The 27000-nt window shown below is 39.0% G+C and overlaps 1 long non-coding RNA gene and 1 pseudogene across 2 annotated transcripts; one reads left to right on the plus strand and one right to left on the minus strand.

Annotated features, from left to right (window-relative positions):
• The first annotated feature begins 436 nt into the window (after window positions 1-436).
• On the plus strand, window positions 437-13919 carry LOC143851506 (uncharacterized). Of its 2 annotated transcripts, none has more exons than XR_013236366.1 (5): window positions 437-507; window positions 12173-12733; window positions 12822-12973; window positions 13097-13498; window positions 13598-13919. It is a non-coding gene; the product is annotated as an uncharacterized LOC143851506 (long non-coding RNA). The 2 variants fall into 2 exon arrangements; XR_013236365.1 differs by having other exon boundaries at window positions 12173-12564.
• Window positions 13920-22987: 9068 nt separating this feature from the next.
• LOC143850563 (putative mannitol dehydrogenase pseudogene) lies at window positions 22988-24681 on the minus strand (annotated as a pseudogene).
• Between the last annotated feature and the right edge of the window lie 2319 nt (window positions 24682-27000).

The raw sequence follows: 27000 nt of genomic DNA on the forward strand, positions 1-27000 counted from the left end.
AACGCTACTCTCCTCTTTAAAAGTTTTACTCTAAAGTTTTGTTGTTGTCTGACAGTAGACTTTGCCAATAAATCGTTACTATGAGTACAAGGTCATTCAATTCTTTATTATTTAGTTCCTTTTTTTGAATGCCCATTATTGTTTGAATTATTTACTTGTTTAGATATTACTTCAATTGAACATGACAGTGAAAAGAATTTTCAACTTGTAGTTTTTTACAACTTTACCTTCCATGACTTTATTTCTCTGGAAATGTTTATGTTTATGTACTCAAGCTAAGAAATAAATCTAAGATGTACCTAATTTACCTAAACTTCAAGTAATTTAAATGCCAACTTACATGCTAATCTTTTTATTTCAGGTTAAGCAAAATTGGTGGGCACCATTTCAGGTTAAGCAAAATATAGATATTCTGCAGCATGCCAACTTACATGCTGCAGAATATCTATATTTGCAGCCTTGAATGGATATTGAACATCATGAAGTCCAGAATGTAATATCCAATAGGTACCTTCGCACAAACATACCTATGGTTGGTTAGTATGCAAATCATGATTGCACTTGTATCAACAACAAAGATAAGGTTATATTGGTTTTAAGCTTCGGAACTTCCTAAAGGAGTCTCAGGGACTGGCCTATGACTGAATATATGAAATGAAAGCATATGTGGTTCCTTTTTTAGCACAGAAACAAGTCTAGAGAGTTGGATTACAATATTCTTAATAGCTGCCATAAATTCAAAGAGCCAACAATGAAATCGTTAGCAATTCTATTTAGAATGCCTCTAGATGTACAACCCAAGCTGATTTTTGAAGCTCCATCTTTGTTAATATTTTTTCTTTTTCTTCGCTAGAGTGCATTGTGGGTAACTTTCTACTATAGCTTCCATGCTAGTAACTATATTAATCTTTTTCTTTCTTCTGGGTAAGTGTGGGTAAGTTTCTACTATAGCTTGCATGCTAGTAAGTATTTCTTCTGGGTCAGTGGGCAGGGATTGCAGTGCAAGGCCACCGGATCAATCCTTAAGTCTTAAAATCATTGAAAGACTGATGCTTCAGATGCAACAAAGCAACTGTAATAAATTTTTCAACACTAAAACCATGTTGTTTCCTGTCTTAGCAATCTTACTGGCTGGGCCCTTTGGACTATTCGTCTCTTGACACTACCGTTGATTTATCCTCGATTGTACGTATTACATGCTATGAATTTAACAGCTTGAATCATTTGATTGGGAGGCTCTGCCCCTCCCCCCCTCCCTCGATGATTACTCGGTGTAGAAATCTGACGGACCTAATTCGATCTTGCGTCCAAAAGTAACATTAAAACAAGTATAATGATGACACAAGTGTTTTATGTGGTTTGAAAATGGTGCCTACATCCATGGGAGAAACCACGATGTTCTATTATGTGAGAAACAGATAAACAAAGATTACAATAAATTAATGAAGTAGATTGGGCGGCAAAGAAAAAGGATGGGCTTCATAGGCTGGAGGATTGGATTCTAAGAGAAGAGGCCTCGGAAAAATCAAACTTGAATGAAGAAGACCAATCTGTCAATGAGGAATTGCTCTATGATGAATTCATCACCATTCTAGAAGATTTGGAGAAGTGTTCTGGGTAAGGCAGAATGTTCTTATGTTTTCGGCAATTTTGTGGGTGTTTTTTGCTTTTGTTGTTACCTAACTCTGGCTTTTGTTTTAACGGCGAAAATCTTTTGCTTAGGCCTATGCTTTCTGGTTCCAGGTATGCCTGATCCAGTATCATTGATATATATGTATTGCAGGGCGGGACTCCTGGTCCCCAATGCTGTTCAAAGTATCAATGAAATTGTCATATTTCAAAAAAATGGATTAATGAAGTAGAACTATTGGTGGGTCTTCGTATCTCCAAGGAAGAACTATTCGGAAATCTTATAGTTGAAGGTGATCCAAGCAACATGATAAGATGGGCTAAAAGAACGTCCTATGAACCATGGAGATAAGTAAGATGGGTGTTAGAATTATTCTATCTACACTTAATCTATCTATAACAAATTCATTTCAACATCCTTCAACCACATTTGTACATCTACTAAAGATATTGCAAATAGGCATAAAAAGAGAGACCATGGAGTGCGCTCTTCACTGAGCATTGAGAACACCCTCCTCTTCCAGTAGTTTGTGGGACACTTCAGGGGGGATGTTTTTTCTATCCCCATCCGCTACATCTATCAAAGTAGTGAAAGCTTTAGCCATTCTGTGCTGTTGTGTCGCTTCAAGCACTATTTTCCTGATGGCAGGTTCTTAGAGATTTAGTTTTTTCTTAGGTCCTATTCGTTTTAGATTGCGACAACAGATTGTGAACCTCAAACCAATTATTGGACTCAAAATCAAATTTAATTTTGAGTCCAAGAATCGGTTTGGGGTTCACAATCGGTTTTCGCAATCTAAAACGAACAGGGACTTAGGCATAGCGAATTATAGAGTGGTTAATACTTTGTAGCCATCTTCTTGGTGGATGGGAAGCTTTTTCTGTTACCGTGGGACATCTTGTTCCATTTTGCTATAACTCAAGGTTTTATTTTCATATGTTATATTGTTATCTTTAAAAAGAATAATACCGTGTAGGCAGGTGGTTGCATTCAGAAAGATTTCAAGGTATGAGTCATGATCTTGAGTTGAGTTGACATGGCTAGTCACCCTACTGAATACAACGGTTACAACACATTCTTAAGTATTGGATAAAACCATACTTATAAATTTCGTTTCGTTTCGTCCGAAATGGACGAAACATTTCGTTTTCGGAACGAAAACAAAACGAAATCTGCAAAATTTTGTTTCATCCGAAATTTCGGTCAATTTCGGTCATTTGGTTCGAAATTGACAGAAATTTCGGATTTCGGACGAAATGGACGAAATTTTGAATTTCGTCCGAAATTCAAAATAACTGCTAGTTTGACTGGATTTTGCAGAATTTACGACAATGCCCTTGGAACGGTTCTTTTTGGTTTTTGACCATTTTAACCTCAAAATGTGAACGTTTATAGCTGTTGGGAAAGGTATTTTAGTCATTTTTAAATGCACAATCAATTAAAAACTCTATAAATAGCCATTTCCCTATCTTCTTATCTTCCACCTTCACATAAGTGATTCTCTTTCTTTCTCTCCTTCTTTCTCTACTTTCACTGACATTATCTATTCTACATTTCTACTAAATTTCCTACAACTCAATCCAAGTCTATTTTGGAGCAAAGGGAAGGCATACATTCAACTTACCACTACAAGAAGTCAAGAACTATTTCCAAAGGCTTATTTCAAGTGAGTGAAGGCTAATTTTTTCTTCTTATCTTCAACTCAAGTTCAACCTCAAGGTTCTCTTTATTTCTTTCCATTTCCTTTCTTTTATTTCTTACTTCATTTGTCCCCTTCTACTTCATTTTTTTGTAATTTGTTTCAATTTTCTTTCTTCTAATTCAATTTTCCCCTTCTTCTACTTCATTTCATAATGAGTGGGTCGGGCTCGGGACCTTTTGCAGGAGCATCCTCTATTGGTTCGGCACCCGCTAGATCGGATGACCCGGCATGGGCTTACGGTACATTGGTTCCAGGTCAAAAAAAATAAAGTAACTTGCATATTCTGTGGCAAAGTTATATCGGGTGGAGGTATAACCCGCTTGAAAGAACATTTAGCGGCTGTTCCTGGTGAAGTAGCATCACGCAAAAAAGTGACTGGAGATGTAAAATATCGAATGAAGCAACTTTTAGATGCAAAGAGAAAAGAAAGGGCTAGGATGAGCCTATCCAGAGCAGAGGTTGGAGGTTTTTATGGCACACCAGATGAAGAAGAAGAGCAGGATGAAGAAGACATTGGCACACTATTTCCTCAACGAATAGGTAAGGAAGTTCTTGTAGAACCGAGTGGTACAAAAAACAGGAAGAAGGGACTCACAGGAGGGATCAGGAATTTCTTTGCAGGACGAACAACCCCTGGAGCCTAGCCAAGCATTAAAAGTGCTTTGGCTACTAAAGAAACAATGGATAGAGCAGACATGGCGGTTGACATGCTTTGCTACGATACCAATCTCCCTTTCAACGTTGCCAATTCACCTTTCTGGCAACCTCTGTTTGATGCTGTGAATGCCATGGGTTCGGGTTATAAGGCACCTACTTATCATGCTTTAAGGTCCCATTTTGAAGAATACAGCGGATGAGGTAAACCAACTACTTGGAGGAGATTAAGATGTCATGGAGATACAGTGGCTGTAGCATTATGGCAGATGGATGGACAGACACCAAACAACGTTCCCTAATCAACTTTTTGGTGTACTGCCCTAAAGGAGTCATATTCCTCAAATCCGTTGATGCATCTGGCATAGTGAAGAATGCCGATGAATTATACAATATCTTTGAAAAGATTGTCGGAGAGGTGAATCCGGAATATGTGGTATAATTTGTAACTGACAGTGAGCCAAGTTACAAAGCTGCTGGGAAACGACTAGAAGCCGCGTTTTGTACATTCTTCTGGACTCCGTGCGCAGCTCATTGCTTAGATCTCATCTTGGAGCATCTGTGCAAACCGACTGTATTTCCTCACATAGCAACCACAATTGAGAGGGCTCGGACGATTACAAAGTTCATCTACAACCATGGAAGCCTCTTGAATTTGATGAGGAAGAAGTTCACAGGTGGGAAGGAGTTGTACCGCCCTGCTGCAACCAGATTTGCTACAAATTTCATTAGCATACAAAGTCTGGTGTTGAATCAGAAAGCACTTCAGCAGATGTTTGTGTCTGATGAGTATAGTACTAGTAGGTTTGTCCACCACCCACTGAGTGAAGGGGTAGTTAGTACTGTGTTGGATAAATCTTTTTGGGACCAATGCAAGTACATTCTAAACATCAGCGAGCCTTTAGTGAGAGTGCTGTGTTTGGTAGATCGGCAGGACAAACCGGCGATGGGTTACCTATATGAGGCCATGGATAAGGCCAAAGAGAACATCAAGGAGAGGTTGAAGAGAAAATCAGATTACAATCCCATCTGGAGGATCATCGACCAAAGATGGGATAGGTAACTTCACAGTCCCCTCCATGCAGCAGGATATTTTCTTAACCCTGCTCTCTTTTTCACTCCTACCTTCTCTAGGCACAGTGAAGTAACCAGAGGCTTGTTGGCATGCATCACTCGACTGGTACCTGATGAAGGTACACAAGACCTCATCACCAATCAGATTGAGGATTATCGAGAGGCTAAGGGTGTGTTTGGAATGAAGCTTGCAATCCGCAACCGAACGAAGTTGGGACCAGGTATATTTGAGTTGTTTGTTTAATTAAGTATAATTCATTTTAACTTTCAGTTTCTCAACAAATAATGCTTTACTATTTGTTACTTTACAGTTGCATGGTGGAATCAATTCGGAGGTGACGTGGAAGAATTACAGACCTTTGCGATCAGAATCCTCAGTCAGACTTGTAGTGCGATTGGGTGTGAAAGGAATTGGAGCACCTTCGAACACATTCACTCTACAAAGAGAAATAGGTTGAAGCACCAGAGATTAGATGACTTGGTGTTTGTCCATTACAATCTTAAGTTTTAAGAAAGGTATACAACGTAATATAATATTTTCAACTCTCACCTCATCACTTTAAGCTTTTAAGTTTAACCTTTAACATTAAACTTAATGTTTTCCTTTTCAGGGACTTGTTGAGGAAATCATCTACCACTAGTGACCCTTTAAGCATAGACCATCTGGATGTCATGATGGATTGGGTTGCAGAAGAAGAAGATGTCATATTCACGCCGGAAGACATTGGGTGGGAAAATCTTGAAGCACCTACTGCTGTGGTTGAGGCCAGGGACGACGACGACGACTTTCTCATGCCTCTTGAAGAAGATGTCCCTACTGGTGGTCCAGGTGGTGATGACGGCGGCGACGATGACGACGACGACGACGAAGAAGACATTGAGTATGATCATCCGGGTTATGATGACTGAGAGTTGTTGCTACTAGCTATTGTCTATGTTTCACTTTCATGTATCTCTTTTTATGTTTTTTTATGTATCAGACTATCAGTTGGACTTGTGCAAGACTTTATGTGTTTAAGTAATGAATATGCCTTTTGGGACACATATTTTGGACTATTTATTAGTTTTTCATCTTTTTCTATTGATTTTTTATTTTTTTGGATTTTTCTCATAGTTTTTAATATATTTTTTGTGTGAATGAAAAGTTTCGACCGAAATGCACCGAAATGACCGAAATCCCACCGAAATTCCGTTTCGGTGGCCAAAACGAAATGGCGACCGAAACAGAATTTACAACTATGGATAAAACTAATTTTGCGTAAAATAGGACAATAAATTAGATACTACATAAATTATTTTTTGAAGTTAGTTTGGAAACTTGAGGGCTAGTAACTCCATGTTCTCCAAACCTCAAACAGGACACGGTCTAGGACAACTGACAAAGGTGTTAGGACCACTCTTCACAACCTTGTTAGGCAATATGGATCCCAATTGTTCCAATACTCGGGCATATGGGTGTTTGGCAGTATGGGTGAATGGAGCTGGCATTCACTTTGTAATTTCTAATATTCGATATTGACTTTACTTTCAAGGAAACATTACTTTAAATAAGACTTTTCTGCATTAATACTAACAGAAGCAGAGAATCTGTATGAATATACTAAAACAAAATGCATAATAGTGAGAGGCTGCAAATTTTAGAAAATACCAGAATAATTTAGTGACATTCATATAATTGTTAACCTACCACGGAATAACATCATAAGTAGCGAAACACTTTGATTATATTACCTGCAATGTAACACTGAAATGTATTGACAATCTCATATTCTTGTATATGAGAGCAGAGCAATATATTAAAATGTTGGGAAGGGTATTTTAGTTATTTTTAAATGCACAATCAATAAAAAACTCTATAAATAGCATTTTCCCTACCTTCTTTTCCTCCACCTTCACATAAGTGATTCTCCTTCTCTTCTCTACTTTCACTTACACTATCTATTCTACTAAATTTCCTACAAGTCTACCCTCTTCTTCAACTCAATCCAAGTCTATTTTGGAGCAAAGGGAAGGCATACATTCAACTTACCACTACAAGAAGTCAAGAACTATTTCCAAAGGCTTATTTCAAGTGAGTGAAGGCTAATTTTTTCTTCTTCTCTTCAACTCAAGTTCAACCCCAAGGTTCTCTTTATTTCTTTCCATTTCCTTTCTTTTATTTCTTACTTCATTTGTCCCCTTCTACTTCATTTTTTTGTAATTTGTTTCAATTTTCTTTCTTCTAATTCATTTTTCCCCTTCTTCTACTTCATTTCAGAATGAGTGGGTCGGGTTCGGGACCTTCTGCAGGAGCATCCTCTATTGGTTCGGCACCCGCTAGATCGGATGACCCGGCATGGTCTTACGGTACATTGGTTCCGGGTCAAAGAAATAAAATAACTTGCATATTCTGTGGCAAAGTCATATCGGGTGGAGGTATAACCCGCTTGAAAGAACATTTAGCGGCTGTTCTTGGTGAAGTAGCATCATGCAAAAAAGTGACTGAAGATGTAAAATATCGAATGAAGCACCTTTTAGATGCAAAGAGAAAAGAAAGGGCTAGGATGAGCATATCCAGAGCAGAGGTTGGAGGTTTTTATGGCACACCAGACGAAGAAGAAGAGCAGGATGAAGAAGACCTTGGCACACAATTGCCTCAAGTCCCTCAACGAAGAGGTAAGGAAGTTCTTGTAGAACCGAGTGGTACAAAAAGGAAGAAGAAGGGAATCGCAGGAGGGATCAGGAATTTCTTTGCAGCACGAACAACCCCTGGAGCCCAGCCAAGCATTAAAAGTGCTTTGGCTACTAAAGAAACAGTGGATAGAGCAGACATGGCGGTTGGCATGCTTTGCTACGATGCCAATCTCCCTTTCAACGTTGCCAATTCACCTTTCTGGCAACCTATGTTTGACGCTGTGAATGCCATGGGTTCGGGTTATAAGGCACCTACTTATCATGCTTTAAGGGGTCCCATTTTGAAGAATACAGTGGATGAGGTAAACAACTACTTGGAGGAAATTAAGATGTCGTGGAGATACACTGGTTGTAGCATTATGGCAGATGGATGGACAGACACCAAACAACGTTCCCTAATCAACTTTTTGGTGTACTGCCCTAAAGGAGTCATATTCCTCAAATCCGTTGATGCATCTGGCATAGTGAAGAATGCCGATGAATTATACAATATCTTTGCAAAGATTGTCGGAGAGGTGAATCCGGAATATGTGGTGCAATTTGTAACTGACAGTGAGCCAAGTTACAAAGCTGCTGGGAAAAGACTAGAAGCCGCGTTTGGTACATTCTTCTGGACTCCGTGCGCAACTCATTGCTTAGATCTCATCTTGGAGCATCTGTGCAAACCGACTGTATTTCCTCACATAGCAACCACAATTGAGAGGGCTCGAACGATTACAAAGTTCATCTACAACCATGGAAGCCTCTTGAATTTGATGAGGAAGAAGTTCACAGGAGGGAAGGAGTTGTGCCGCCCTGCTGCAACCAGATTTGCTACAAATTTCATTAGCATACAAAGTCTGGTGTTGAATCGGAAAGCACTTCAGCAGATGTTTGTGTCTGATGAGTATAGTACTAGTAGGTTTGTCCAACACCCACTGAGTGAAGGGGTAGTTAGTACTGTGTTGGATAAATCTTTTTGGGACCAATGCAAGTACATTCTAAACATCAGCGAGCCTTTAGTGAGAGTGCTGCTCTTGGTAGATCGGCAGGACAAACCGGCGATGGGTTACCTATATGAGGCTATGGATAAGGCCAAAGAGAACATCAAGGAGAGGTTGAAGAGAAAATCATATTACAATCCCATCTGGAGGATCATCGACCAAAGATGGGATAGGCAACTCCACAGTCCCCTCCATGCAGCAGGATATTTTCTTAACCCTGCTCTCTTTTTCACTCCTACCTTCTCTAAGCACAGTGAAGTAACCAGAGGCTTGTTGGCATGCATCACTCGACTGGTACCTGATGAAGGTACACAAGACCTCATCACCAATCAGATTGAGGATTATCGAGAGGCTAAGGGTATGTTTGGAATGAAGCTTGCAATCCGCAACCGAACGAAGTTGGGACCAGGTATATTTGAGTTTTTTGTTTAATTAAGTATAATTCATTTTAAATTTCAGTTTCTCAACAAATAATGATTTACTATTTGTTACTTTACAGTTGCATGGTGGAATCAATTCAGAGGTGACGTGGAAGAATTACAGACATTTGCGATCAGAATTCTCAGTCAGACCTGCAGTGCGACTGGGTGTGAAAGGAATTGGAGCACCTTCGAACACATTCACTCTGCAAAGAGAAATAGGTTGGAGCACCAGAGATAAGATGACTTGGTGTTTGTCCATTACAATCTTAAGTTTCGAGAAAGGTATACAACGTAATATAATGTTTTCAACTCTCACCTCATCACTTTAAGCTTTTAAGTTTAACCTTTGACATTGATTAAACTTAATGTTTTCCTTTTCAGGGACTTGTTGAGGAAATCATCTACCACTAGTGACCCTTTGAGCATAGACCATTTGGATGTCATGATGGATTGGGTTGCAGAAGAAGAAGATGGCATATTCACGCCGGAAGACATTGGGTGGGAAAATCTTGAAGCACCTACTGTTGTAGTTGGGGTCGGGGACGACAACGACGACTTTCTCATGCCTCTTGAAGAAGATGTCCATACTGGTGGTCCAGGTGGTGATGACGGCGGCGACGACGACGACGACGACGAAGAAGACATTGAGTATGATCATCCGGGTTATGATGACTGAGAGTTGTTGCTACTAGCTATTGTCTATGTTTCACTTTCATGTATCTTTTTTTTTTAATGTTTTTCTATGTATCAGACTATCAGTTGCACTTGTGCAAGACTTTATGTGTTTAAGTAATGAATATGCCTTTTGGAACACATATTTTGGACTATTTATTAGTTTTTCATCTTTTTCTATTGATTTTTTATTTTTTTGGATTTTTCTCATATTTTTTAATATATTTTTTATGTGAACGAAAAGTTTCGACCGAAATGACCGAAATCCCACCGAAATTCCGTTTCGGTGGCCAAAACGAAATGGCGACCGAAACGGAATTTACAACTATGCTCTCAAGTAATAAGAGAAATGACAATACTTTGTTGTACCCTGAAAATCGCTTAATTTACGATTTGAAATGGGAGTACTTGGTCTCTACCTCCTCTTATAAGTTAAGCATTTCTCTTAACTCTATCCAAATTCTTGAGTCGCGGGATTAGCTAAATTAAGATATGATCATCGTTTATGATCCACGGCTCACTCAATTAGTGCCCTAACTACTTCAATGGAATAAGCTCCAAAGACACTTTTAATCATTGTGCTTGGACAATCTGGTCGATGGTTCTCCAGCCATCTTGATGAGGAATTTAGCTATGCCACCCACTAACCTTACATTATGAGTACTACTGTATCGAAGCCAATGGGAAGATCAGTCCCAGGGCTCAATCTAAGTTGCTAGCCAGGGTCAAGATGGATGAAGGGGTTGTCATGGAGATTTGTAAGGAATTGTAGGATCCATAGCTAGAAATAGTGCTGCGAACCCGGAAAAAATGGGAAGATAGTTGCAAGGAAATCAGATTCCATAGCTAAGAGAACAAAATCACTTGCACATGATGAAACTCTTTTTCCCTGACAGCCTCAACCGCCATCCCCCACCCCCAACCCACCCACCCACACACACACACACATAGATAGTGATCCATTCTCGTATTCCGTTTCAAAAAATTCAATATAGATGAAGGACTGTTAAAAAATCTAGACAAGTTGTATCCAGATGGCCTTTCTGAAAAGTTGTGAATCTTGAAGGCATATACCATTAGCTGCCCAATTTCAATTTGAAGGACTTCTGTTCATTTTTTCTATCTCTCCACCTTGTTTGGACCCCTCAAGTTACAATCTTGTGAAACTACCAGTTACTCCAAAAGCTTAAGCTGTTGGAGGAGGCAGTATTTAATCTTTTTATACTTTAACACTCCCCCTCACTTGTGACCCCTGTTTTAGGGTTGGCCTACACGTGGCACATGTGGCCCCTCTTTTGGGTTTTGCCATTGCATGTGGATTTTGCTATCCATGAAGTTTGAACCCAGGCATTTGCTATGATACCATGTGAAACTACCAGTTACTCCAAAAGCTTATGTTGTTGGAGAAGGCAGTATTTAATCTTTTTATACTTTAACAAATTTGATGGCTTGAGCCAAGTATTTCATCTTTGGATGCAAAGTTATATTATGGAAGGATTTGCTCCACATCCTTTGAGCTATGGAAGGAGAGGTATACGAGAAGGTTCAAAAAATGTTAAAAGTTATGTCTGATCAAACTTATTAACGATGATGTCTTGGAAATGTCTACAAATACTAAGAAAACTGATGACTTCTAGGTGTTTGTCTTCCGTAGAAAAAACCACCCATTCAGAATTTAGTTCTTTCCTCGTCTGAGACTGGAAAAAATGAACAATCTTGCAAAATTTGCATCTATCTTTGGGAGATTAAATCTCTCAGAAATGCGCATGTCCATGGCGATTAAACAGTACGTCCACCAGATTCAAAATATTCTGTCCTTTTATTATAATTCTCAATATTACAAGAAAATACGTCATCTTGCTTATACACTAGCCAAAGTCTAATATCTGGTTGGATAGATTTGCTCAGCCTTTTTGCTAGATATTATCAAGGACATCAAGAAAAAGTAAAGAAGGCCGTATATCGTTTTAATCTTTGCTAATTAATAGTGGGGCTAAATAATTTTCTTATCAGCTGCCTAACTGCCTCTTAGTGTACTATTGCAAAACTTATTTTGAATAGAGATCGGTGGTGATTAAATTCATTTTAATGTCTTTATTGGGTACTTTCTTAAATACAGTGGTTTACCTTAAATACTCATTACTGTTTGAATGTGTTGTTTAGATGTTGCTTCAGTGGAACATGACTGCATAAAGAATTTGTCGTACTGTAGTTTTTTCTCCAAATTTATATTCCATGAGGTTATTCCTCTGGAAATTCTATGTTCATGTAATATATCTATGGAGCAAATCAGGGATGTATCAATTTGAGCTAAAATTCAACGAATATAAATTCAACTTACATGTTAATCTTTCCATTTCAGGTTAAAAAATTCAGTGGGCACCTATGTTGCATGGATTCGGATTCACGTGTCAAGATCAGACATGGATTCGAGGTTCGGATTCGGCAAATCCCAAAAAGTCGGACTCGAGATCTGACACGGATTCGAGGTTCGGATTCTGCTCCCTAAAACTCTTAGGTGTTGTGTATGACTTGAAAAGCCAGTTGTGCTAAACAGCATCCATCCAAGTGCAACTATTGCTTGACTTCTCCACCAATCTCTATTCAAGGGAGATAGGTCATTGGGGCCCACCTCTTGGTTATTGCTGTTGGAGATATTGTGATGAACTGCTTTGGGTGTTTAATAAAATAGAAGCTGTGTTTCCAAAGCTTGGAAAGTTGTCCTTGTGTTCTGTTCGTTGGAGTAATTGACAGGTATTTTCAAAGGAAATTGAATGGTACTCTTTTTTTCCAATAATAACATTCCTCCCATCATTTTGTAATTCTCCCATTGAGTTTAAGGGTGAAACTTGGGTTGAGTCGAGTTGAGGTTTTGCTAAAAAAATGAATTGGAATCAAGTGAATGGGTGAAAGAGGTGAAGAGGTATGTCAACTTGGAAGGACTTGTGGTGCTCTCTCAAGTGAATGAACTTTTTTGCTGCTGATTATTGTGTCTCACACTTCGTTTACAGTCATTGGAGACGCCAAGTCCAAGAAGGTGTTGGTCTTGAAGCAGAATGGAATGCTAAATTCTCAGAACATGAGAAGAAGTATAAAGAGGAAGTGGCAGAGTTGAAGTCACTCATTTGGTGAATTGCCTGCTGGATGGGAGAAGGTTCTGCCGGTGAGGAGTTGGGATTGGTTGTTCTTTAACACGCATTTTCAGGCCTCTAATAATTGAATTTCTATTATGAACTTATCTAAATACATTGTTTTCTCATCAGCCATTGGCTTTACTTGTTTGCAGACGTACACTCCTAGAGTCCTGCTGATGCTACTAGAAATCTGTCTCATCCTGTGAGAGTGCCCAACAGAGAAATGCATCCCCGTGGGAAAGTCTCTTTATTCAAGCTTTATGGGAGGGATCAATGATATTGGTGAAGGTGCAGTTGGCCTTAGAGGGTTCTTTTAGAGCCTTAAACCAACCCAATAGGGCCGAACGCTGAACTTTGATTTCACTGTGACAACTTTCCATGAAAGTATTGGCATAATCCTCAATCTGCAGATGTGCTGTGACTTCCTGTGAGACTTTCTCAGAGGAAAACCAGAGATTTGGTTGGAGAAGAAAAGAAAGAAGTGGAAAGGGCCTTGAAGAATATTAGAGTTTTCGTCTGCCACGGAGATACTGAGCAGAGATACAGAGTTGAAGGTCAGGACGGTTTACGATCTGTTCTATTTGTTTGATTAGATATTTAATTTGCTTTAGCTCATTGATCAATTGTTTATCCAAGCTAGTTTTTTGCTGTAGGTGACTTGCCCCCCAGGAGGAAGAGAAGAAAGAAAACCTGCGGAGACTCAGATGATGATATTGGTTTCAGTTTGTTTGATTAGATTTCATTTGATTTTTAGGGCTGCTTGTTTGATGAATTTGAGTTCAAAATTTTAATCACTTGATAATCGAATTTCTTTGTTGATTGGGTGGATTTATGATCCCCAAAGAATGATTGTCTGCTTTCTGTTTATTGCATGTAAGAAGTGCGCTTGTTAAAATAGTCATCCTTTTAAATGCATTGTAAAATAACCAAATTATTACGTATTGAAGGGTATTTAGCCATTTAACATTACAATAAGTGTATCATGATCACTTATGAAATGATGATGAAGTCACTTTTGTTGCAACTGATTATGTTGATAATTGATGCTTCGCATAATCGGTTGCCATAACTCACCATCACTTGTTGTATAATCTGAAACAAACAGGGCCTAGAGAGTTTTTATTTTCTTCCCCATCACTCTGTTATGTTTAATATATATTTTTTGGGAATTGCTAGCGTCCATTGCAGAAGGCATTTCGCGGATGGTCTGTCGCATGTCAGACACCCACCTCGTCAATGGAGACAAAAGCTGTTGTCTTTATTCATGAAGTGGCTGGTCTGACATGCGACAGACCAGCCACGAAATGCCTTTTTGCGATGGACCCTAGCAAATCCCATATTTTTTTGAATGGTAAAGTTATGTTTAATATTATTTTATCTTTATTTTGGGGTCTACTCTGACATTCTTGGTCCCTGGGTCTTTCCCTTCCCTTTTCTGTTTAAAAAAATTTATGTCGCCATTCAAAAAAAATAAAATAAAGACCATATGATGTGAACTATCATATTAAAAAATGGAGAGAAAACTCCACATAGGAGGAAAATAGGGGAGAAAAGACCTAAATGGAAGAGGATTCATACATAGTCCACAATTATGGATAAGCACATGAAAACATAGTGATTTACGTAACTTTGTCCACTCTTGACCGAAGATTCTACCCATCGGAGTCATCTTGGTCTGCATTGAAACAAGTTTCAAGTGGAATTGGATAATTTAAAATTAAAACCCCAGGTGAGCATCCTACAGTGTATACAAGTTATTGGAGTAAGGGGCACATTCATGTGTCCTTCAGGATAATTCAATGGGCACATTCATGCGTCTTCCCAAATAATGAAAGCGACTTCATGATTGGACATTGAATGCATAAACATGAATAAATCCTTTCAATTAAGAGTTCAACGTTCAAACATAAATATGTAGTAGCAGCGTATTGCATGCTTTACACAAAAAAGTTTTTCTACTCTGGAAAACTAATTACCCGTGTTTGTTAAAGGAAACTGTGATGTACAAAAATGCAAAAAAAGAAATGAAGAATTGAAGCAGAACTACGGTACCTTTGAGGTGCCAATGACAAAGTGCAAGAGACGAGCTTTATCCTCCTTGTTGAAACCTAGAACCACCTCCTAAAAACATTGTTGGACAACAGGAGATGCAACACTGTAGCCGGAATACTCAGTATTTGTCCTCATATCATCCACGGCATGGCATGAGACACAAGAACATAAATAACAAAATAGAAGTATGGTATCATTATTTTCTAGCACCTCCTTAGAGGAAACAATGCAGGCGTCAAAATTTCATCACGTATTGATTAATGATTGAAGGAAAGTCCAAATGAGTATGAGAACTCACAATCAATGTCTGGAAGTCCACTAATCAATTATTTCTAGTTCCCTATTGTTCAGGATAGATATCTGTTGGGGTTCCACGCAAAAGCAATAGTCCCACATCAGACGTGAAATGGATGTGGATGGGTTATAAGGGAATGGGCACCCTCCCTCTAACAGCTCACATCAGACATGTGAAATTGATGTGGATGGGTTATAAGGGAATGAGCACCCTCCCTCTAACGGCTAGCTTTTAGGGGCGAGTTCTACCCGGTTTGATTCCCTACCATATCGATAGGTAACCATAACCCTGAGAATGTGCTTCTAGAAAGATCGAGTAAAATGAACATCCAAAAGCTGCCAATCAAATAGAGCTTTCCCAACCTAGACGGAAATGAAAGAATTAGATATAAATATAATCAAGGCTTGGAATATAACAAGGAAGGCACATACCACTCTCCCAATGAACTTGAAGTAAGAAAGGTGATCTGTTTGATAAATAGGGTTGGGATTTGGCTGAAATCTTGATTCATTGCCCACAGTCATAAAAAGTAGAGCACCCTTGTCGAAAATGACCCTGGAGTACAACAACTGATACCATTCCCTTGTAAGTCCACCTGCATCAATACCTTCCTTTCCTTGGAAATGAACGGTTAGGTGCCCCTTGAGATCTTGAGTGGCATGCATCCGCAGACCGCAGTTGATTATATGAATCTTCGAGAATGTAAGCTCTTTCACTGAAAATTCTTTGACCGTACTGGTGTTTTATTTTTGATCGGAAATGAGCCCGTTTGTTATCAAATTCAATGAAATGTGGGACTTTCAGCATAAGAGAGAATGACTTCTTAAGCAACCCAGGGTTTTGCCGAATAAAAGCATTTAACAGTTTACTGTGCTTTTCAGCGAACTATACAAAAGCAATTAGTTTTTCATCAGCTTTCGCATGGCTCACTGATAATTTCTGCGTACCAGAAGTTGTGGCATCTTCAACATCAGAAGTCATGACAGTGCTGAAGTCATTGCCAACAACTGACTGCCCAGGATGTAACCTTTCACAGGTTACAAAGAAACACTAATATATGTATGGAAAAATATACAGGGTACCTGCTCATCTTGGGGCTGTGCAGGATCCGCCGTTAGATCCCCACATTGAACCCACTCTTAGCTGGCTCGACCCATTACGATCCTTAGAGGATCAGGGTCCTGAATTTTTATATTGCACTGACGAATCAGATTGTGTATATAAGATACATGGAGGATGTACACCGTATGTATGGTATATGCACATCAGTGCGTATACTGTGTATATTTATTAATTAATCTATGTGATTAATTAATAATTAATTAATATGAGGAAAGTTGGAAATTCAAATTAATGGAAAATTTTATGGAAAACACACACAGAGAGAGAGAGAGAGAGAGAGAGAGAGAGAGTTTCTAATTTATAAATTTTGATTTTTGGAAACAAATTAGAAAAGATACAAAACATTTTTTCTAAAACTAATTGTGTTCTAATAATAAAAAAGGGAAAGTGGTGTTTTTGGAAAGGCTTGGGCATCAAAAGTCCATGGGCGTCCAACCTCACTCCCCAGTTTCATATATATTGCAAAGATGGGGAGGAAAGAATTCTAGATGTGTTTGTGCATTTTTGCGGATCAATCACTCCAACTTTTTAGGCGTTCGAGTTTGAGAAACTTCAAAGGCGAGAGCGCGCGCAGGGGGGGGGGGTGGTAGATCAAGCAGAGACCATAGTTTTAAATTTCGACCAAAATCCGAAATTTCGGTGGAGACCTACACCGAAATCGACCAAAACCTAAACAGTCATTTATTTCGGCCAAAATTTCGGTTTTTCCGAAATTTGACCCAAAAAAACTGTTTTTTTTTATATTAATTTAATATTTTACCGAAATTTCGGTAATTTCGCCCGAAATTTAATATTGAATAAAATATTGGTTTCGGGTTATGTACCAGATTTCGACCAAAATTTCGGTCGAAATTTCGAAATTCCAGGGTCCGAAACCGGTACCGAAACTGAAATTTTAAACCTTGGCAGAGACTACCAGTCAAGTAGTCAATTTGGTAATACTTTCTATTCGTTGACCGTTTTTCAATTCAATTATTTCAGCCGAAATTTCGGTTTTTCCAAAATTTGACCCAAAAAAACTGTTTTTTAAAAATATTAATTTAATATTTTACCGAAATTTAATATTGAATAAAATATTGGTTTTGGGTTATGTACCAGATTTCGACCAAAATTTCGAAATTCCAGGGTCCGAAACCGAAATTTTAAACCTTGGCAGAGACTACCAGTCGAGTAGTCAATTTGGTAATACTTTCTATTCGTTGGCCGTTTTTCAATTCAATCACCAAAGATAATCTAGTCATCTAGGATTTTTAGGTTAAAGAATCGGAGAAAATTTTGTTTTCCAGATCTCCATGGCCTCTTCCATTACACCTAGATTTTGTTCATCCAACACCTATAACGGCTAGTTTTGGGTTCCAAAGTCGATAAAAGGGTTCTAAGGTCCTTAAACATAAATCTAACACACTTGGGCTTAGCTTGAATCATATTAAAAGCATTAAACACCGTTCAGACATTATTTGCATACCAATTGAGGGATTATGCTAGGTTTTAACTTGTATTCTTTTAAGAGAACTTATAGTGAGCTCAATTGTATACGTAACATCTGAGAAGCTATTTTGGTTTCTTGCTCATTGAAAATTGAGAGGGGGGGGGGGGGGGTGGGCACCATATCAACCCTCGGTTAGGATAAAGCTAGAGTTGGTGGAGAGGCATGGGATCAACCTCGAAAAGAAAGCTTGGAGATATAGCTTGGTGTAATAGTTTGGTCTTCACCTGTAAGATCGGGTTGGTTGAAACATGAGAGGGGATATCTCATAAGAGTGGATGTAGGCCGGGTTGGGTTGAACCATTATAAAATTTTTGGTGCAATCCCTCTAACTCTTTATCTTTATCTTGCCTTGTGGTTTGGTTTTAGTTTTGTTCTTACTTTAATTTGTTAAATTATCTATAAGTAGTAAAATAAAATTTTAAAACCCAATTCACCCCTCTCTTGGGTTGCCTTACTTGGGGCCAACTTTCTTATAAGACTAAAAATTCTTCTCAATCCTCTCGGTTTGTTCAATCGAGGAAACCTCTATTCCAACTTTTGGGCCCGTTGATCTTGAGAAGATTAGGAGCCAAGCTGCCGAGGTGTGGATCCAGCAGAGACTGTTAGTCGAACAATCACTTTAGTATAGATTCTTAATCTCCTATATTTTCTTTTGACAACCATTGTGAATATGATAACTATGATCTTGGGAAAAGGATTAAGGGATTAAAAGTTTTGAAATAGTTCCTTTTCCAGGCCTTCTGTTGTGCCTCCAAATCCCTTTTTCTGCCCAACTAACACGAATAATTTCAACCTGGCACAAAAAGTTACTTACACTAAAGAAACAGAGTTTATTGTTTGTTTCAAAGCCTTTGTGTTATGCCTTGTGATGGAGGAACTTAGTCTCAACACATCAAGCTGTTAAAATATCAATAAGTTGAAGAGAATTTATTGTGATAGTTCCACTGCGGTTTTTCATTACAAAAACAAGAAATTAAGGGTCAATGTAGTTTAACTTGTTGTGAGGAACATTGTTCAAAATCTTAAATTTTTGTGGAACACATAAGCATTGCACTTGTGTTGGCAGATGACCAAAGGCTTGCCATCGGAGCTCGGTAAAGAGCGTGTTGCATGCATTAGGTTGGTGGACAAGCATACTGGTGTTGGATAGTGGGAGTTTATATAAAGGTTCATACAATTGTGTTGTGATCACAATATGTTTAGATTGATTCTAATATTTTCAGCTATGTGTTGCTCTGTTATTAGTTTTGTGCACATAAATGGATGTTATAAAACAAGCCAAGTGCCTACAAAAGATATAAAGTGGATCATAAGGTTGACTGTAATCATGTTGGTGGGGATACTAGCTCTGTGACCATGAGGAGGTTATTGGATAGAATTAATCCAATGATTACATTATCCGTTGCTTTTATCTTCACTGAATGGAATAGTAAGAAAAAACGTTGCACATAAAGTATGCCGATAAAAAAGAATAAGAATGTGAAAGCCCATGCCGGCCAAGTGGTAGAATGTTAGAATGTTTCCATATTTTTTTTTGTTTTTTTTTTTTATGGGCAAGCTGGGGTTAGGCGGACCCCTACCAGATATATTAATAAGAGAAAAAGATACAACAATTAAAACAGAAACCAGCCCTTACAAACAGGGGGCAGACACAGAACATAAAAGCAAGACTTGAGCAAAGAGAGCCCCAACTACTAAGGGGAAACAACAAAGACAAAAGAGCAAAAATGCCCCACAGACAAAGAACAAAAAGGTCAACAAATCAGCTTCAGAGATCCAACCATCAGAAGGAGGTTGTCTTGAAATTCCCACGGTTAAGCTCTTTGAGATACCTAGGGGATCGGATGCCTGGCATGGATTGGGGGAAAGGAAAGATATTTCCTTTTTTCTTAGAAACTTGTTGCCAAGATCCTCCCTCAGAGGTGGAGGAGGAGGAGCCTATGCGCTTAGTGTTTTTCTAGTTTTGAGCAAGTAGAAGAGATTTGTTGCTGGCCTCTATAACACTCAAATATCTCCATTTCCAGAAGTGACTCTTCTTCATCAACAGGTTCAAGGGGAGGAGGTGGTTTTGGGGTTGGTCTGTAGCTCAATGATTGAGGCTTGTATCTTAACCTTCCAGGTCTGTAGCTCATGGAGAAACTGAATCCAGAGCATATGGATATTGGATGCTGTGAAAGATAATGAGATAAATCAATCTGGTGTAAGGGGTTCGTACTTATGCCTAGCTGATCCATTTGTTGTATCACCATTTGAAATATCTCTTCAATACAGTCAACCTGTTGTTCGAGAGTATCCTTCCTGAGAGACGTCAGGTTAATGATTTTCACAAGAAAACTTGCTCTGATATCAATCCGGTGTAAGGGGTTGGTAGTTATGCTACATACATAAGCTCATAATTAATCCCGTGATTAATTAAGTTAATTTGGAAATTTCAGAGTTTAATTTATGTCAGATCAGGATTTGTCCCTAAAAGTCTAGAAATACCAGATTCGATAATTTAGGATTTTCGATAGATTCTGATTCAACAATTTCAGAACGCAATCTATTGATATAGGTGTAGAATGAAGAGTTTCCTCTAAAAACATGGTCTACAAAAATAAATTACAGATCTCTGATATTTTAGAACACGCAGAACTATTATCGAAAAGGCAGAGGCTAAAGGGATTAAAACTGGGTAAACAGGGAGTTTTAAGGGAAAGAAATTTTTCCAGGTGTGATAACCCCAGTTTCATCTCTTGGCACCCCATTTGCATAAGTGATACCCCCATTTTCCTTCACCTAATAACCCCTTCCAGGCCCAACAGACATGAACCAAAATTTTCCAGGTGTTATAACCCCATTTCATATCTTGGTCACCCCATTTTCATATGTGATACCCCCATTTTCCTTGAGCCGGTCACCCCTTCCAGGCCCAACAGATAAGAACCGAAATTTTTCCAAGTGTGATAACCCCAATTTCATATGTGAGAACCCCAGTTTCATATGTGATACCCCCATTTTCCTTGACCTGGTAACCCCTTTCAGGCCCAACAGACATGAACCAAAATTTTCCAGGTGTGATAACCCCATTTCATATCTTGGTCACCCCATTTTCATATGTGATACCCCCATTTTCCTTGAGCTGGTCACCCCTTCCAGGCCCAACAGATAAGAACCAAAATTTTTCCAGGTATGATAACCCCAGTTTCATATGTGAGAACCCCAGTTTCATAGCCTGGAAGGGGTTACCATGTCAAGGAAAATGGGGGTATCACATATGAAAATCGGGTGACCAAGAGATGAAATGGGGTTATCACACCTGGAAAAATTCGGGTTCATGTTTGTTGGGCCTGGAAGGGGTTACGAGGTCAGGGAAAATGAGGGTATCACATATGAAAATGGGGTTCTCACATATGAAACTGGGGTTATCACACATGGAAATATTTCGGTTCTTATCTGTTGGGCCTGGAAGGGGTTACCAGCTCAAGGAAAATGGGGGTATCACATATGAAAATTGGGTGACCAAGTGATGAAATGGGGTTATCACACCTGGAAAATCTTCGGTTCATGTTTGTTGGGCCTGGAAGGGATTACTAAGTCAAGGAAAATGGGGGTATCACATATGAAAATGGGGTTCTCACATATAAAATTGGGGTTATCACACCTGGAAAAATTTCGGTTCTTATCTGTTGGGCCTGGAAGGGATTACCAGCTCAAGGAAAATGGGGGTATCACATATGAAAATTGGGTGACCAAGAGATGAAATGGGGTTATCACACCTGGAAAAATTTCTCTGGGATTAGCAAAGACAAAAAACAAGGAATTATTTTTTGGATAATCCCTTAGACAACCCTAATCACGGTAGTTATGAAATACCTAGCAAGGGTTCAACTCAATGATAGGGCCATCAAACATCAATAACACTTATGAAGCCTTATAAACCCTTAAACAACCCTAATTACGGGAGTTATGAAATACATAGCAAGGGTTCAACTCAATGGTAGGGCCATCAAACATTAATAACACTTATGAACCCTTATAAACCCTTATACACCCTTATACACCATCATAAAAAAACAGAGTTATCAAACACATTAAATGAGATATTAGGCGTTACAAGCACAAACCCGACTCCGTTTGGTTGCCGGAATTTTTTGATTCTTGGGACTTTTGTGGGATTTCCTCAGGAAACCCACGTTTGGTTGGTGGGCCCAAAATAATCCCGGGAACCAAAATAACCCTGCACGAAACCTCGGGAAGGAAAAAAAATACTCCCAGGAACCAAAAATAAGCTTCAGAAGAATTTTTTTCTTCCCAATAGTTCAAGCAACCAAACAATCCGATAGTCCGGTCAACCAAACATGGGATTTTTATTTTACCGGGATAGTTCTATGACTTTTTTTTCCCACCAATCTCCTTGAATTTTTTTTCTCCCACATAAATCCCAGGAAAAAAAAACCCGGCAACCAACCTCCTTTTTTTTGTTCCAGGCGTTATTGGGATTGAGGAAGGTGAAGGGTTGGTAGAAAAAGAAGGGAACACTTTTTTATCCCTTTTTTATGGCTTAACGTGTTTTTTGAGGGTGGAAGGGTATTTCGGTCAAAAACCTTGTCAGGAAAAGCAAAATGGAACCCTCTGACAAGTTTGAAATTCAAGAGGTCCATCTCACTATTTTAGATATTTTGAGGTACCATTTGACCAAATTTCCTAAATTTTTATGCAAATAAGATTATAGGGATTTGTTAGCGTCCATCGCAAAAGGCATTTCGCCGATGGGCTACATAAGAATATGAAAGTTATATATTTGCCCCATTTTCTTCCCTGAGCCACCCTTTGTAGTGTAAAAAAGAGTAGTCATAACTCATAAATACACTAGGAGAGGCGGAGGTGGCCCGGGCCAATATATCATTTCCCTAAGAATATATGTAAACAATTTATAGAAGTAAGAAAAGAAGCCTTATTCTTTCAACACAATCATAAACAACAAAGGGTGGTGTTGGTGAAAATAAGGGAAGAATTATTTGTAACAAGTTTTGGACTTTCTGAACTGACTGAAAGGAAAAGCAGTGAATTTTTTATCATGTCGACCCCGATTCAATGGGCTATTCATGAAGCCGTCAAGGTGTTCCCGACATCGATTACGAGCCGATATCTAACGTCAGCTTTGGCGAGCCACTCCATTGCCGTGTTCACGTAATTCATTGGAACAAGCTCGATATCTACTGTTATATTATGCTTGCCGGCAAAATCAATCATCTCTTGGGTCTCTTTCATTCCGCCTATAAGACTTCCCGCCACAATCTTCCCACCTGTGAATTCAAAATCAAGTAATCTCATTTCTTTAATCTTGACTTAAACCTAATTAAAGAGAGGCCCTGCCTGAATTGCAGGAAAACTATTTCTTGTGGAAAAAATTTCCTAGTAATTTTTACTTTCTTTTCCATAATTGAGAGAGAGATCATATAGTTAATATAGACGGATGTCATTATAAATTAAGGCCCTGTGGTTTTGTTTTTCTTTTTGAATGGTAAATTCAGGCCCTGTAAGATTGCAAGAATAACATTTGTGACAAAAAAAATTCTTGGGTTATTTTTTACTTACCACGATTTAGAGGAAAAATAAGTAATTCTTGCTAATTTAGTGGGATACAACATAAAGAATGTCTCTCTAAATAAAAATTGAAAATCTTTCGTTCAAGTTATCTTTTTTCATCTGTAAAAAAAATAGAAAATTTTAGAAATAATTTTCCTTTTCAAAATTGTGTTGCATTTTTTTTTCATATGAAATCAAACAAGGAAAATTTTCAAGAAAATTCCCACAATCGAAACAGGGCCTAAAATTGAAAAAAAATAAAAAATTTACGGAGAATTATGTGAGAAAAAAATTAGAAGCAATTTCATTGGTTGCAACAAAAGATGCATGTGGATCCCATGATCCATTTTTTTTAGACGACTAGGGACCCAATATCTACGTAATTTGGACCCCACATATGTGGGTCACGCCAATCACATGATCGGATCCAGCGGTAGAGATAGATAGATAGATATGATGTTCTCTTACCCTCAAGTAGAGGATGAACAGGTAGCTCGAGCGACCTCTCTGGCCCGCCCACCATAACCAGCTTTCCATGCGCCTTCAATAGTTCGATGATCGACGGAAAGAGCGGATGAATTGCAGATACGGTGTCCATAATGCTGTCCATTGTTCCTTTGAAAACCTACATGTAACAAAAACAATGACATTTCTTCCTTAAAAATATAAATTCTATGGAGCATCTAATAGAGGATACTATCACTATAGATGAGGAGTCATCTCATTGGTGAGATTTTTATGGATTGAACAGTTAGGATCGTTTCATTATTGTGATTTTGATCTTTACTTGTCCTATTAGATGATCTAGGGGTGCAAGTTTGCCCCTGTGAGCCCTGACCCCCCTTGAGCCCGAACAGGGTAATTTTTTAGGCCCCGACTCAGGGTCGGGTCGGGACATCTTTCTGCTAAAATAAGTGAATGGATGTTTATTCTGTATAAGTACTACTCCTATGGCAATGCTGGAGGCGTCAGTCTCCGGTGTGAATGGTTGTGAAAAATCTGGAAGTGCCAGAACAGGGAGCTGAGTCATCAATAGCTTGAGCTGTTGAAAGGCTTAATCTGCCTCCTTGGACCAAAGGAATGCATCTTTTTTAAATAAGCTTGTAAGGGAAGAGGCAATGGTGGCGTAATGTTGGACAAAGCGTCTGTAATACCCTGTAAGACCCAAGAAACCTCGCAGCTGCTTCAGTGTTGTAGGTGTTGGCCATTGTTGCATTGCCTTAATCTTCTCTGGGTCTGGTTGCACCCCTTTGCTAGAAACAATGTGGCCCAAGTAATCGATTGTAGATTGGCAGAATTGACATTTGCTTAGCATAGCGAAAAGATGATTAGATAATAAACATTGCAAAACAGAGGTTAGATGCTGAATATGGTCCTGCAAAGAGTGACTGTAAACCAAAATATCGTCGGAGAAAACGATGACAAACCTTCTTAAAAATGGTTTAAAGACCATGTTCATTGTGCTCTGGAAGGTGGATGGTGCGTTTGATAACCCAAACAGCATAACTAAGAATTCGTAGTGTCCCTCATGGGTGCGAAATGCTGTTTTAGCACAATCCTCTGCTTTCATTCGAATTTGGTGATAACCTAAACGGAGGTCCAGTTTGGAAAAGAGTACTGCCCCATGTAATTCGTCCATCAGTTCATCGATGGTGAGAATTGGAAATCGATCTTTGATCGTAATGGCGTTGAGAGCTCTATAATCGACACATAAGGTTTGGTCTTTTTTCTTCACAAGAAGTAAAGGGGAGGAGTAGGGGCTGTGACTGGGGACAATAATTCCTTAAGTTAACATCTCCCGAATCAATCGTTCGATTTCGGATTTCGGATTTCTGAAAGTGAGGGTATCTGTATGGTCGCACATTTACAGGTTGGGATCCTGGTATTAAATGAATGTGATGATCCATTGGAAGAGGGAGGGGTAAACCAGTAGGGGATTGGAAAACCTGTTTACATTGGTGCAAGAGAGAAGTGATTTCCAGTGGTAATCCCATCGGAAATGATAGCTGGGCAGTGTCTTCTTGAGGCATAATTGGGGAATTAGCATCGAGACAGATCAATTGAAAACATGTAGCAATGGAATTGGATTTGGATAAACATTTTAATTGTGCTGGTTTTAAAGGACAAGGATTCAAATCAGCTTCCCCCATTAGCTTAACAGATTTGCTCTGCCAATTGAATTCCATTGTGGATAGCTTGTAATCGGTTAGAATGGGTCCCAATTCTGCCAGCCATTGAACCCCAATACAATATCAGTACCCTTAATTGGAAGAACGAACAAATCAATGAAAAAGGGGTGTGATTGTAATGTAAGGGAACGGAGAGACATTTCTTATTGCACAAAAGGTATTCACCATTGCCAATAAGAACTTTAAAGGGTTGGGTAGGTGAAATGGGCCAGTTAAGGGATGAAACAACTTTTTCCTTCACGAAATTATGAGTTGAGCCACTGTCAATTAGGACATGAATGGGTGTGTTGGAACTGATCCCTGCAATCGAATTGTACTAGGGTTTTGTTGACCAACCATGGCATGAAAACTGATTTCTGCTGGTTGCTCTGGAGTTTGATCTATGAGCGGAGGTGGTTCAGGATCAAGAGGGTAATCATCCATCGGAACATCTGGTTCATCTTCCATAGCTGCTAAATGATATAGCCGTCGCTGGCAATCATGGCTCGGAGAATATTTTTCGTCACAAAAATAGCAAATGCCCTTTTCTCTTTTAATTTTCATTTCCTCTTTGGTGAGTGACCGAGTGCGAACTGGTAATTGCTTTGAAGGAGGGGCAGGGATAGGTTTTAGTGGCGGAGTTGATGGTGTCGGAAGTAATCCTGGGCTATATGTGGGTTTAGACCAAGCAGACTTCCATGATTTGCATAAGTCATCATACTTTTGTTCATAAATCTTGGCTAGAGAAAACGTTTGCAGAAGGGAAGTTGGTTGTAAAACGCGTAATTCTCTTTGCAGGTCTGGTTTAAGTCCAGAGATGAAAAACTTACAAGGAATGCTTCAGAAAGGCCACTAACCTTGTTTGATAACTCTTCAAATTGAGTTTGATAGTCTTCCACAGACGAGGTTTGATGGAGCTTGGATAACTCACCTTTGTTATCTTGATAGAGAGATGGACTGAATCGTAAGTGGGTCGCAATCAGAAATCCTCGCCAGGAATGAATAAGGTTATTGGATTTCGCCCATTGATACCAGGTGAGCGCAGGCCTCTCCAAGTGAAATGAGGTAATTTGGAGTCGCATATCCCCTGGAGTGCTATAATAATCGAAGAATTGTTCGATTTTAAAGGCCCATCCTGTCAGATTTGTGCCATCAAACTTTGGGACATCCATACGATGAATTTGCTGAAATGTGGATTAAGAGGGACAAGTGCCTCTTCAGAGCTCCCTGATGAATGATCATCAGGATTGGAGCGTTGCATAGAGGTTGATGGAGGACGGGTTTGGAGTTGTTTGATCATCATGACCAACTCCTCATGCTGCTGTGATTGAAGATGGCGCAACTCGTTGAGTTGTTGTT

The sequence above is a fragment of the Tasmannia lanceolata genome, unplaced genomic scaffold (assembly GCF_043159265.1).
Source record: "Tasmannia lanceolata isolate RefF3 unplaced genomic scaffold, GAP_Taslan_0.1 ptg000018l, whole genome shotgun sequence".
Classification (NCBI taxonomy): Eukaryota; Viridiplantae; Streptophyta; class Magnoliopsida; order Canellales; family Winteraceae; genus Tasmannia; species Tasmannia lanceolata.